Source organism: Lepus europaeus, chromosome 19 (assembly GCF_033115175.1).
Source record: "Lepus europaeus isolate LE1 chromosome 19, mLepTim1.pri, whole genome shotgun sequence".
Lineage (NCBI taxonomy): Eukaryota > Metazoa > Chordata > Mammalia > Lagomorpha > Leporidae > Lepus > Lepus europaeus.
Window position 1 is genome coordinate 17,856,352 of NC_084845.1, and position 14,651 is coordinate 17,871,002.

Below are 14,651 nucleotides of genomic sequence, written 5' to 3' on the forward strand. Positions count from 1 at the left end.
TGACCCTGTGCAGCAGCACAAAGGAGTAGCCAACGTGTTGTCTTTGAAGAAGCCACAGTGGAAGGCCACCACTGCTGTGTGACTCTGCAGGCACCCATTTCTGTGACATTCCAGAAAAGGAAAAACTAACAGTAGCAGAAAACAGCAATCTTCTGTTTATAAAGCATTACAGGTAGAGAAAGAGACAGCCACAAAGGAGCTCCATCATGGTAAAATGGGGGAGTGATGAAACTGCTGCATTTTCACTGTGGTGGTGATTACATGATGCTATGCATTTTTCAAAATACAGAATTCTACACAAAAAGGAATGAATTTTTCTCTAAGTTATACAAAAATTAAAAAAGAGGGGTGGGCTTTTGTCATAGCAGTGAATCCTCAAGTAGGGTCTGCATTCCACACGGGAGTTCAGGTTCTGACGCAGATTCCAGCTTGCCGCTAATCAGTGCACACTCTAGGAGGCCTCTTGACCATGGCTTGAGTGACTGGGTCCCTGTCCTCAGTGTGGGGGACTCAGGTGGAGTTCCCAGCTCCAGGCTTTGGCCTGGCCCCGCCTTGGCTACTGTGGGCATCTGGGGTGTGAACAAAAGGATGGGACAGCTGTCTTTCCCTGTGTCTCTACCTTTCAAATAAACAAAAGAGTTTGGTGGGTGTCCCAATATTGATACTATTTTCCACACTTTTTTGCATCTCCAATGTATTTTCTAATAAAAAGTTAAAAATTTTAAATTAATCTGAATTTTAAAAAAATATTTACTTATTTATTTGAAAGGCAGAGGTAGGGAGGGAGGCAGGGAGGGAAACAGAGATCTTCTACCCACCAATTCACTCCCCAAATGGTTACAATGACCAGGGCTGGACCAGGCTGAAGCCAGGAGCTTCATCTGGGTCTCCCCCATGGGTGGCAGAGACCCAAGCACTTGTGTCATCTTCTGTTGCTTTCCCAGGCACAATCAGCAGGGAGCTAGATCTTAAGTGGAACAGATGAGATCTGAACAGGTGCCCATATGGGAGCCTGACATCACAGGTGGTAGCTTAACTTGCTATACCACAATGCTGGCCCCAGCATCAATTTTTTTTTTAAACATCTTGTCCTCTAATGTGGCATAACTTATGTAGCATTTTTACTAAAAATGTCTAACCCAAATATATTAATATAGTTATAATTATGATTATTGAGGAATATTTTGCAAAGTGACTGCCCTTATTCTTCAGAAATTTCAGTATCATCAAAGACAGACCAATGTACTGCCTTAATGAACTCTAAAAGGCCATGACAATTAAATGCAGTGTGTAGTTTTGGGTTCTTTATCAGAAAAAACAAGCTACAGTAGACCTTATCAGGACAATGGGAGTACAGACTGTATATCAGGTAACAGTGTTGCACCAACATTAAATTTTTCAAGTGTAATGATTACATTATAGTTCTATAAAAGGAAGTCTTTGTTCTTAGAAAAATCATTTAAGTGCTTTGAGTTCTAGACTCATTCTCAAATAGCTCAACCAAAAAAGAAAAAGTAATTTTTACATACACGTATTTCTAAAGTGCAAACGCAGCAAAGCGTTACCAACCAGTTAGTGTGGGTGTAGAACATACAGTCATTCATGATGCTGTTTTTGTGTTTGAAAATTTTCCAGAGAGTAATTTAGGAAAGACGTTTACAAAGCATTCTTAGGGGTGGGCGTTTGCGGCAGCAGTCAGGTCACGGCTTGGGATACTCAGAGTGCCTGGTTCACCCCCAGGCCACACAACCACCAAGCCAGCTTCCTGCCAATGCACCTACTGGTCAGGCAGCAGATGATGGCTCAAGTACTGTGCCGCTGTCACCCATGTGGGAGACCAGGACTGAGTTCTAGGCTGCTAGCTTTGGCCTGGCCCAGCCCTGGCTGCTGTGGGCATTCTAGAGTAAACCAACAGATGTAAGAACTCTGTTCTCCTGTTTTCCCAAAGAAAATACATAAGTAAAATTTTTTTAAATGTTAAATGTTGAGGCTGCTAGAACGTTTCATTAAAAAAAAAAAAAATCTGCTTCTAAAACCTGTAAAATGCAAGCCAGGCCCAGTTTTACCAGACAGCAACATCCACAGTTCGAGTTGCCAGTTCCTCCAGGAGCTTCCCAGGGGAGGCCGAGGACCACTGCTTTCTGCCACTGCTCCAAGGCCATGTGCCCAGTCATCAGGGTGCTATGGCCTCCCAGGAAAGCCCGGGCTGTTGTGTGTACATATGTATTTGAAAAGCAGAGTGACAGAGAGAGATGGACAGCAAGAGCAAGGTGGGGGATGGGGGGAGAGAGCTCTTCCATCTGCTGGTTCACTCCCCAAATGCCCTCAACAGCCAAGTCTGGGGAGGGGGGAAGGGACTCCATTCTGATCTCCTACACAGGTGGCAGGGGTCAAAGTACTTGGGCCATCATACTCTGCCTTCCCATGTGAGCACACAGGAAGCTGGACCAGAAGCCGAACGGCCAGATCTTGAACAGGCACCCTGATGTGTGATGCAGGCATCACAAGCGGCACCTAACCAGCTGGGGCATGCGAGCCCCTCCTCACATTACTGTCAGCCAACATCTCTTCTTTGCCTTCCTTAGCCAGGAGAGGTCTCGTCCCTACGAGATGCGGCAGTCTCCTGCGTGCCAGACTCTTCAGGAACAGCACAGCTGCCCTGCTACAGGGCGCCTTGTGATGCAGCTCTCTCCAGGTTACAGCTCTCGCCTCTGTCTGCGTCACTCAGGGAGTGCCGCTGTCTTCTGGGTCGCTGCTTCTCTTCTCTGCCGGGTTCCCTGTCTCATGACCACCAAGAACCAGTTCGAGTCCTGCCTGTTCCACTTCTGATCCAGTTCCCTGTTAATGTGCCTGGGGGTCCCAGTGCTTGGTCCCCTGCCACCCACATGATGGAGTTCCTGGTTCCTGGCTTCAGACTCTCCCAGATCTGGCTGTTGCGGCCATTTGAGGAATGAACCAGTGGATGGAAGATCTCCCTCTCTGTTGGTCTCTGTCACTCTGTTCTTCAAATAAGTAAATCTTTTTAAAAAGTCGTGGCAAACTCCAGATAAAATTCATCATTTTGAGCAATTTTAAGTGTACAGTTCAGTAGCATTAAGTAGACTGGCACTGTTGTGCAACCATGAGCACCATCCACCTCCGGAATTCCTTACCTTGCAAAACCGAATCTCTACCCTGTAAGCACAAACCCAACCTCTGGCAGCTGCCATTCAACTCTCCCACAGAATCATACAGCACGTGTGCCTTTTAGCTTGGCTCACCTCACTTAATATGACATCCTCATGTGTAAGAGGACACCTCAAAACTAAATAATTTTAAAGCTAAATAATTTCCCATCCTATATGCACACCACCCTGAGGGTACCCCATCACTGGTTGATGGGCACAGGGTGGGAGGGGGCACCGTATCCATGGAAACACCACATCAATCTGGATCAGGACAGCCAGAACCTGTATCTCACTGGGGCAAATACTCCTATAAGGGACAGAAGATTTGCTCCAAGGGTGAGCCAGGTCGGAGTCATAAGTGGAGGCTGGGCAGAGCTGAGGGGATAAATAATGAGGTTCCAGGACCAGACCCAAAGACGGGTTCCCAAGCAGGAGGGCATGAGCCCAGCACTTCTTGCCCAAGTCCTGCACCCACGGGTGTGCACGTGGCAGGATGGGTGAGAGCCCTTTTACAATGAGGAATTGGGACTAACATATTTAGGACTGATGGATAACATCTGGCTAGTGCAGAGGAGCTGGGTTCTAGTCCCAGTTGCTCCTCTTCTAGTCCAGCTCTCTGCTGTGGCCCCAGAAGGCAGTGGAGGATGGCCCAAGTGCCCGGGCCCCGGCATCCCCATGGGAGACCAGGAGGCAGCTCCTGGCTCCTGGCTTCAGATGGGCGCAGTGTGCCGGCTGTAACGTCCATTTGGGGGTGAACCAACGGAAGGAAGCCCTTTCTGTCTCTGTCTATAACTCTGTCAAATAAATAAATTAAAATAAATTTAAAAGTCTGAGAGCCAGGCCTCCTTGCAAGGAGTCAGTGGCTTCCGGGGTGTGTGACCCTTTGGTCGAGTAAATCCATATAACACAAACACCACAAAACCCCATCCTTTGCGGCGTCCCTCTCCAAACAGAGGCAATTATTTCCTGACTCAGACAACCCCATCCCGCGCCCTAGCTCCGGTTTGTAAACTCTGGCTTCGTCGGAAGCCCTCCCGCACCTGAAGTCTCCAAGGTGGGGACCAGGACACCCGCGTGAGGAGGGGGCGGCGCGGGGGGGAGGGCCGCAGAGGCCGAGCCCCGAGGGCGGTGGGCGCCGGGGGGAAGGGCGGGAGCCAGGTCCGCGGTCCCCCGCGAGGGGCCCTAACCTAGGGCGGACGTGGGCTGGGGTGTGCGGGGCAGCGACACACCTGCCAACGTGCCCGAGTCGGGAACGCCACACCTAGGACAGCTCGCAGCGACCGCCCTCCGGGGTCGTCACCTCCTCAAGCGACCCCCGTCTGAAGCCCAGCCTCCGCGCGGGGCCCCGACCGTGCGTCCGCGGGCCGCTCGCTCACCTTGAGCACCAGCACCTCCAGCATCTTCGCCGCGCCTCCGGCCCGCTCGCCCTGAACGGCGCGCCCGGCGGGGAGCGTGGCGGGCGTGGAGGACGTGGCGGGCCACGCAGCCCCGTGGGCGGCCCCTGCCGTCGCGCCGGACGCCTCAGGCCTCTGTGGGGGCCGCGCCCGCCGGCTCCACGGGGACTCCAGCTTCCCGCCCTCGACGCGCCCCGCGCCTGCAGGCCCGGCCGCCACGCCCCACCAGGGACGCGCCTCGTCTTCCCACCCGACGCCGCCGCGAGCGCGCTCCGGGCTCCCCGTCGGCTCCACACCGCGCCCCCCACCCCGGCCTATCGTAATGGCGCCCGCCCCCGCGCCGGCCTCGAGGCGTCCAGGAGCCACGTGGGGCGCCCAACGGCCCCGGACAACGGCCGGCCTTGCGCGCAGCGCCGCCGTGCGGCGGGGAGGGGCGTGGGGCCGCCGAGGGCCTGGGCGCCCGGGGGGCTTGGGGACCTCGGCCCCCGCGCCCAGGCTGGCCCTGGGCTGGCCTCCCCGCCGCGAGCGCGCAGGGCCTGCTGGCCTGTCCACCCCCGGCGTCCAGCGGGCCGCGCTCCCCAGCTCTCTGTGCGTGGCTGGCTTGTCTTAGCGGAAGTTTGCACCAGTGCCGTCCTCCTGGTGGGCCGGGGTCGGCAGCTCCTGTGACAAGCAGCCCCCAGGGTTCTCACTTCCACGGCTCCGTGTCCCAGTTAGGGCTCTCCGCGTGGTTCCGAATCGGAGGAGACGACCCCCAGCAAGCGCAGCGAAGCCTGGCTCTGAGTACCGCCTGGGACAGGAGTAATCCAGCAGACAAGCAGGGAAAATAATGTCCCCTAAAAACGAAGGAAAACGGGCCGGCGCTGTGGCGCAGCGGGTAAACCCTGGGCCTGCGTTGCCACCAGAATCTCATATGGGCACCGGTTCAAGTCCCGGCTGTTCCTCTTCTGATCCAGCTCTCTGCTATGGCCTGGGAAAGCAGTGAAGGTGGCCCAAGTGCTTGGGCCCCTGCACCCAAATGGGAGACCCAGAAGCAGCTTCTGGCTTCTGATTGGCCCAGCTCGGGTCATTTGGGGACTAAACCAGCTGATGGAAGACCTTTCTCTCTGTTTCTCCCTCTCTCTGTAACTAGCACTCAAATAAATCATATTTTTTAAAAAATAAACCTCGACAACCCTCCCAAAAGATGCTGGGCCTAGAAGCTGTTACAGCTGAATTCCTTAATATTTCAATTGGGGGGTAGGGGTAATGTTTCTTAAGCTCTAAGTTAAAATGTGTTAATTGGCTGATTAGGACAACCAACAAAATAGTAAAAGACCAGTTTAGAGAGAGCATGGGAATTGTTAGGTTCTGTACTTGGGGGAGCAAGATGTTCAAGTAAGCCTTCAGTTTTTAAAAATAAGTCACATAGAAAAAAATATTGAAAAATAAAAAAATAAGCTCGACTCTCTCTGTAACTGACTTTCAAGTAAACCTTAAAAAAAAATTCAAGAAAAAAAAAAAAAAAAGCTTGATTCCACAAGGCCCCACAGGTGTGTGCTTGAAGTCTGGGGCAGGACCTTGGGAGAGGACAGGTGTGCGCCTGCGAGTCAGGCAGGAAGCTGCTGATGGGGAGCATGGCGTTCACCTGGTGCTGACGGCCAGTAAGCAGGCCACATACCGGGCAGGGCCAACACACCTGTCAACAGGAAGTAAGTGGAAGGTCCCAAGCCCGGAAGGAGATGGAGAACACAGGCAGGTTGCACCATTGGTTTCAGCATTTGGTGCAGCAGTTAAGACACAGCTTGGTATGCTGGTATCCCATATCAGAGTGCCTGGATTTGAGTCCTGGCTCCACTTTGAATTCCAGCTTCCTGCTCGCATACATCCTGGGAGGAAGCAAGTGATAGCCCAAATACTTGGGTCCCTGTCACCCACACGGGAGACTCATATTGAGTTTGAGGCTCCTGGCTTCAGCCTGGCCCAGCCCTGGCTGTTGCAGACATTTGGGGAATGGATCAGTGGCCAGGAGATCTCTGTCTCTCTGTCTTTCAAATAAATAAATGTAAATAAAAATTCTAACTGTAAAAAAAAAAAATTCTAAAATTTACAACATAAAAGGTAGAGAACAAGGTCGTGAAAAAAGGAAGACTTAGTATGGTGCTGCCATATCTTCCCTATTTGGTGTCTGGGCCACGTTGGAGTAAAGCAGCTGGGGATTCAGGCTCTGTGGTCTGTAGGAGCCCCCAGGAGAGCCCAGGAAAGAACTGGTCCTTTTAAGTGGAAAAGGAAAGCAATGACTGATTATGATGACTCTGTAGTTTGGGTCTGGATTTGCCACACCTGTCCTAGTGCTACAACACCAAAAGCTTAAGAAACAGAAGTGGGAGCAGGCCCTTGGTGCAGTGGTTAAGCTGCTGCATCCATGTCCTATATTAGAATACCTGAGTTCAGGGCCGGCACCGCGGCTCACTAGGCTAATCCTCCGCCTGTGGTGCCGGCACCCCAGGTTCTAGTCCCGGTTGGGGCGCCAGATTCTGTCCCAGTTGCTCCTCTTCCAGTCCAGCTCTCTGCTGTGGCCCTGAAGTGCCGTGGAGGATGGCCCAGGTCCTTGGGCCCTGCACCCACATGGGAGACCAGGAGAAGCACCTGGCTCCTGGCTTCAAATCAGTGCAGCGCGCTGACTGGAGCATGCCTGCCGTAGCAGCCACTGGGGGGTGAACCAACAGAAAAAGGAAGACCTCTCTCTCTCTTTCTCTCACTGTCCAACTCTGCCTGTCAAAAAAAAAATACCTGAGTTCAGGTTCCAGCTCCACCTCCAATCCCAGCTTCCAGCTGGTGCCCACCCAGGAGACAGCAGATGATGGCTCAAGTGCTCGGGCCCTGGGAGACCTCCTGGTCCAGCCCCAGTTATTGCAGACTTCAGAGTCTGCCACGGTAGCGGCCACTTGGGGGGTGAACCAACAGAAAAAGGAAGACCTTTCTGTCTCTCTCTCTCTCACTGTCTAACTCTGCCTGTCAAAAAAAAAAAAAAAATCACTCAAATTATCTTATAATGTGACATTGGCATAACGTGACCATGCACTTTGCAAAATAAGTTTACTAAGAAAAAATTGTACCTTCTCCTTTAAAGAACTTGATGTTTGGGGCCAGTATTATGGCGCTGCAGGTAAAGCTACTGCCTGTGACGCCAACATCCACTATGGGGACTGCTGGTTCAAGTCCAAGCTGCTCTACTTCTGACCCAGCTCCCTTACTGATGCTCCTGGGAAAGCAGAGGAAGATGATCCAAGTGATTGGGCCCCTGCCACCCATGTGGGAAAGCTGGATGGAGTCCCAGGCTCCCAGCTTTGGCCAGCCCTGCCTCTTGCTGCCATTTAGGGAATGAATGAGCGGATGAAAGATCTCTCCCTCCCTCTCTGTCTGTAACTCTGCCTTTCAAATAAATAAAGAAAATCTTTTTTGAAAAAATAAGAACTTAATAATAAACACTGACTGTATCTATATTCAGATTTACAAAGATAAATTATCTATTGAGTTGAATCCTAATTCATACTCATTTTAAAATTTTTTGTACTTATTTATGGGGTACAGTATTATAATTTGATACAAGTAATGACCAGGCTAATTCATATTTCTCTCTTCTTAAGTATCAGTTCTATATATTGAGGACTTTGTAATTGGGCCATCCTCTCCTGCTCGTCCAGGCATCCCAGCAGGGAGCAGAATGGGAAGTAGAGCAGAACTTCTCTAGTTTTCTCATGCTGTACCATTGAGAGGGATGGGACATTGCAACTACGGAATCAAACCAGAAGTAGACACCTGGAGCCTGCCCAGGGTCTTCCTCCAACACTCCGATTGTCTTTAAGAGCCTCCCTCTGTTAGAGTGAGCCTTGCTCATGGTCCCCCCAGTATACATTTGTCATCCTGATGTTTCTAACAGTTTCTTTACTCAATGTTATTTACTGCAAACATTCTATTTGCATTTTTTTTTTGACAGGCAGAGTGGACAGTGAGAGAGAGACAGAGAGAAAGGTCTTCCTTTTGCCATTGGTTCACCCTCCAATGGCCGCCGTGGTAGGCGCGCTGCAGCCAGCGCACCGCGCTGAACCGATGGCAGGAGCCAGGTGCTTCTCCTGGTCTCCCATGGGGTGCAGGACCCAAGCACTTGGGCCATCCTCCACTGCACTCCCTGGCCACAGCAGAGAGCTGGCCTGGAAGAGGGGCAACCGAGACAGGATCGGTGCCCCGACCGGGACTAGAACCCGGTGTGCCAGTGCCGCAAGGCGGAGGATTAGCCTAGTGAGCCGCGGCGCCGGCCTCTATTTGCATTTTGAGCTGTACACTATTGAACTAAAATTAAGCTTGTCTCATTTATTGCTTTTTTGTATAAACAATGACTTCTTCATTTGATCAATATTCTCTAAGCTCTTTTCACTTCCTTTGTGTTTCATTCGTTTTAATTTTAGCCTTTCTGAAAAAGCTGTTTTTAACAATTTATAATTGGCTTTTTTTTTTGTATTTTTGACAGGCAGAGTGGACAGTGAGAGAGAGAGAGACAGAGAGAAAGGTCTTCCTTTTGCCGTTGGTTCACCCTCCAATGGCCGCCGCGGTAGGCGCGCTGCGGCCGGCGCACCGCACTGATCCGATGGCAGGAGTCAGGTGCTTCTCCTGGTCTCCCATGGGGTGCGGAGCTCAAGCACTTGGGCCATCCTCCACTGCACTCCCTGGCCACAGCAGAGAGCTGGCCTGGAAGAGGGGCAACCGGGACAGGATCAGTGCCCCGACCGGGACTAGAACCCGGTGTGCCGGCGCCGCAAGGCAGAGGATTAGCCTATTGAGCCACGGAGCCGGCCTATAGTTGGCTTTTAAAACATTTACTCTGAGATTCTTGTAATAAATTTAACCCATTTTTGTGTGGTTGTGGTTGGTGTCTTCTAATTTCAGTCACTTTCTTCTAAGTTTTTGGCTTATGTTTCATTGCTACTTTCATTGCTCTCCCTTTTGCATGAGGAGTTATACTCTTGTTTCTGACTGATTTGAAACATCACACGCTGTCTTTAATTCTACTAGCTACTCTTGCACTTAAAAGCACTTGAGCCGGCGCTGTGGCTCAATAGGCTAATCCTCCGCCTTGCGGCACCGGCACACCGGGTTCTGGTCCCGGTCGGGATGCTGGATTCTGTCCAGGTTGCCCCTCTTCCAGGCCAGCTCTCTGCTGTGGCCTGGGAGTGCAGTGGAGGATGGCCCAAGTGCTTGGGCCCTGCACCCCATGGGACCAGGAGAAGCACCTGGCTCCTGCCTTCGGATCAGCGCAGTGCGCTTGCCGTGGCGGCCATTGGAGGGTGAACCAACGGCAAAAAGGAAGACCTTTGTCTCTCTCTCTCTCATTGTCCATTCTGCCTGTTTAAAAAAAAAAAAAAGGGCACTTGAACAGATATTTCTCTATTATCTCAGGTATTTACTCTGTCCTCTCATGTTTTTTCCTATTCTTCCTTTCACTACCCCTATATATGAGAATATAGTCTGGAATAATTGAACTACAGCCACATTATTTTTATCTTTAAAAGGTTGTTTTTAACAAAACAGGTTAAATTTTATTTTTTAACATTTGCAATGTCTTTTTTTAAAAAAGATTTATTTATTTATTTGAAGGTCGGAGTCACACAGAGAAGAAGCAGAGGCAGAGAGAGAGAGGTCTTCCATCCGCTGGTTCACTCCCCAATTGGCCGCAACAGCCAGAGCTGTGCCGATCTGAAGCCAGGAGCCAAGAGCTTCTTCCCAGTCTCCCATGCGGGTGCAGGGGCCCAAGGGCTTGGGCCATCTTCTGCTTTCCCAGGCCACAGCAGAGGTGCTGGTTCAAGTCCCGGCTGCTCCACTTCCAATCCAGCTCTCTGCATGTTTCCATGTGGGAAACCCAGAGGAAGCTCCTATCTCCTGGCTTCGGATTGGAACAGCTCCATCTGTTGCGGCCAATTGAGGAGTAAAGCAGCAGATGGAAAACCTTTCTCTCTCTCTCTGTCTCTCCTTATCTTTCTATGTAACTCTTTCAAATAAATAACTAAATCTTAAAAAAAAGAGAGAGCTGGATTGGAACCAGTGCCCATATGGGAGGCCAGCACTGCAGGCAGCGGCTTTACCCAATACACCACAGTGCCAGCCCCTACAGTGTCTTTATCTAGAGTGATTATCCAGACTTACTTCCTATAATTAATTGACTTTGACACTTATCATCAGGACTTCTACCATACACTGCTGATTAAAAATTTTTGATTCTGATTAATTTTTAGAAGTCTATAGCATTTCTTTTTTGTTTGTTTTTTCGTCTATAGTATTTTTAGCAGGAGAATCTTCAGAGCCTATGATCAAGAGAATTCTTTCGGCCGGCGCCGCGGCTCACTAGGCTAATCCTCCGCCTTGCGGCGCCGGCACACCGGGTTCTAGTCCCGGTCGGGGCACCGATCCTGTCCCGGTTGCCCCTCTTCCAGGCCAGCTCTCTGCTGTGGCTAGGGAGTGCAGTGGAGGATGGCCCAAGTCCTTGGGTCCTGCACCCCATGGGAGACCAGGAGAAGCACCTGGCTCCTGCCATCGGAACAGCGCGGTGCGCCGGCCGCAGCGCGCCACCGCGGCGGCCATTGGAGGGTGAACCAACGGCAAAAGGAAGACCTTTCTCTCTGTCTCTCTCTCTCACTGTCCACTCTGCCTGTCAAAAAAAAAAAAAAAAGAGAATTCTTTCTGCGACTGTCACATATTGGTTTTTTTGTTTTGCTTTTTAAATATTTATTTATTTATTTGAAAGGCAGAGTTACAGAGGGGCAGAGAGAGAAAGAGACAGAGAGAGAGAGAGGTCTTCCATCCATTGATTCACTCCCCAGATGGCTGCAACAGGCAGAGCTGAGCCGATCTGAAGCAAGGAACCAAGAGCTTCTTCCCAGTCTCCTATGTGGGTGCAGGGGTCCAAGGACTTGGGTCATCTTCTACTGCCTTCCTAGGCTATAGCAGAGAGGGGATCAGAAGTGGAGCAGCTGGGACTCAAACCGGCGGCCATATGGGATGCCGGCACTGCAGCAGGCTGCAGCTTTACCTACTACATCACAGCGCCAGCCCCTGTCACATATCGTTGATACAGAGTTATTGAGCACATTCATCCTTTCCCCCTCAATATATTGTAAGAAATCTTCAAAAGGTTCATGGAAAATGCGTATTATGAGAAAACTATGAATGTGTTTCAAATATTTTTGCTCCCAAATAAACATGTTTAAAACAATGTTAGCACACCAGGTATTAATTTTTAATAGACTTTACTTATGTGAAAAATGTTTCATTTATTTGCGAGTCAGAGGGAGCATTCCCATCCACTGGCTCGTTCAGTGGCTTTCGGGCTGGATCAAGGTGAAGTCAGAAGCCAGAAATACAATCTAGTTCTCCCAAGTGGGTGGCAGGAATCCAGCTAGAACCATCATCTGCCACCTTCCAGGATACACTGGCAGGATACTGGATGAGCAGAGTAGCTCAGATTCAAACCAGGCACTTCAATACGAATGTGGGTGTCCCAAGTGGTGGCTTGACCCACTACGCCACACACCTGCCCCTCCACAAACTTAAATTTAGAGAAGCTCCTGACTCCTGGCTTTGGCCTGGCCCAGCCTCAGCTGTTGTGACCATTTGGGGAGTGAACCAGTGGATGGAAGATCTCTCTCTTTCTCTCTCTCTCTCTCTTCCTCTCTCTGTGTAACTCTTTTAAAAAGATCGTTTAAAAAAAAAAAAAAAGGAAAACTCTCTTTGAATAATGTGTCTCTTCCATTTGTCCTGAACTTTTCTTCCAGTTATGCCGCTGACCCACATGTTAGGTGGCCTCCTCCGTCTTTAACCTGTTTGAGCCTGCAGTGACAGAGAACCAGGGACAAACGTTGTTCTGAGGTCGAGTTTTGTCTCCAGGCAGCAGTCAGTGCAAAGGGTTCTGAAGCGGGAAGGAGCTTTGAGGAGAGAAGAGAAGACATTGCTGATGGGAGGACAGACATAGGGGGGTGCGTGATGAGAGCAGAGGGAACAGCAAGGCCTTGTCGGCATGGTATATGTACATTTGAAGTGGGAAGAGAAGCCATTGGGCATTTTTTTATTATTATGGTTCATGTTTTTATTTTATTGAGATCCCCCACCTGTGGGTTCACTCCCCAAATGCCTGCGTTGGCTGGCACTGGAGCAGGCCAAAACAGGAGCCAGAACTCCATCTGGGTCTCTTGCACTCAACTATTTGGGCCATCATCACCTGCTGCCTCCCTGGGTGTGCATTAGCAGGAAGCTGAAATCAGGAGCTGATTTCACTCTAATATGGGATGTGGTTGTCCCAAGCGGCATTTAACCACCATGCCAAATGTTCACCCTCAACTGGTGACGTTTAATGAGGGCAGTGACTTGACATTGACTTACATTTCAATTGCAAGGTCATTTTTCCAACTCAACGGAGAATCTATTGTGAGGAAAAGAATAAAAGTGGAGAGGCAAGAGATAATTAACTGGCTTGGCCTAAGTCAGGGGTGGGGAACTTTTTTTTTTCCTTTTTGCCAAGGGCCATTTAGTTATTTAGAACATCATTTGCAGGCCACACAAAGTTACCAACTTAAAAATTAGCCTGCTGGGGACGGCACCATGGCGTGTAGGGGGTAAGGCCACTGTATACGGTGCGGCATCCCATGTGGGCACTGGTTGGAGTTCCAGCATAGGTTGTCCCACACAAAGAAATACCCATCATGAGTGGGCAGTGGCCAGGAGAGAAAAGGGTGGGAGAGGGAAAACACAGAGCTCCCCAGCACCTCCTCCAGTCCTGGTCTGTGGTGACAGAGAGGGAGAGTGTATCCCAGCACCTTCTTTTGGGTGGCGTGTGGGTTGGGGTGGTGTAGCCTCTGCAGATATGAAACTACCTGGGCATTATTTGTTACCTCCATAAAATCCTAAAATGGAGCCTTAGGCATGTTTACATGGCAAATCCCCCTTCAGGTCCTGCATGCTGAAGCAGATGCATCCTGGGAAAGGGGGAAGTAGAATAGATTTGATTGACAAGTAGGCTAGAATTACACAGGGAGTGGGCGCTTGTGGCTCCCAAGGTACCTCAAGCTCCAGCTATCCTAATTAGCTGCCTGCCTAATCCTATGTCAGATTACATTCCTGTCTCCTGGCTTCGGGCCAGCCTAGTTCTGGCCATTGCAGGTATATGGGAATGAACCAGCAGGTGGGACCTCCACCTCTCTGCCTCTCAAATAAATTATCCTAATACAAAAATATGGTGAGACTTGGGGGCCAGCGCTGTGGCGCAGTGGGTTAAAGCCCTGGCCTGAAGCACCGGCATCCCATATGGGTGCCAGTTCTAGTCCCAGCTGCTCCTCTTCTAATCCAGCTCTCTGTTATGGCCTGGGAAAGCAGTAGGAAGATGGCCTAAGTCCTTGGGCCCCTGCACCCGCATGAGAGATGTGGAAGAGGCTCCTGGCTCCTGGCTTCGGTTTGGCACAGCTCTGGCCATTGCAACCATCTGTGGAGTGAACCAGCAGATGGAAGACCTCTCTCTCTGTCTCTACCTCTCTCTGTAACTCTTTCAAATAAATAAAATAAATCTTTAAGAACGGGGCCATCAAAGTAGGAGGTGCCTTTCTCTGAAGGGAGGAGAGAACTTCCACTTTGACTATGGCCTTGTCAGAATGGGATCGAAGACGGCGAACCCTAAAGGCTTCCATAGCCTCGGCAACTCATGGCTAGAGCCTAGGGAGATTACTGACGCCATAAACAAGAGTGTTAAATTGTTAAAACAACATCAGGAGTCACTGTGTACTTACGTCCCATGTGGGATCTGTCCTTAATAGGTTGTCGAAGGTGAAGTAATGATATAGCTAGTACTGAAACAGTATTCTTACACTTTGTGTTTCTGTGTGGGTGCAAACTGATGAAATCTTTACTTAGTATATACTGAAGCAATCTTCTGTATATAAAGATAATTGAAAATGAAAAAAAAAAAAAACCCTTGGTTTTTAAATTGGAAATTACATAGAAAAATAATCAATCTTTTTTTTAAAAAAAATTATCTTGCAGAATCTCGGTCATTAATGTGATGTACACTGTTATT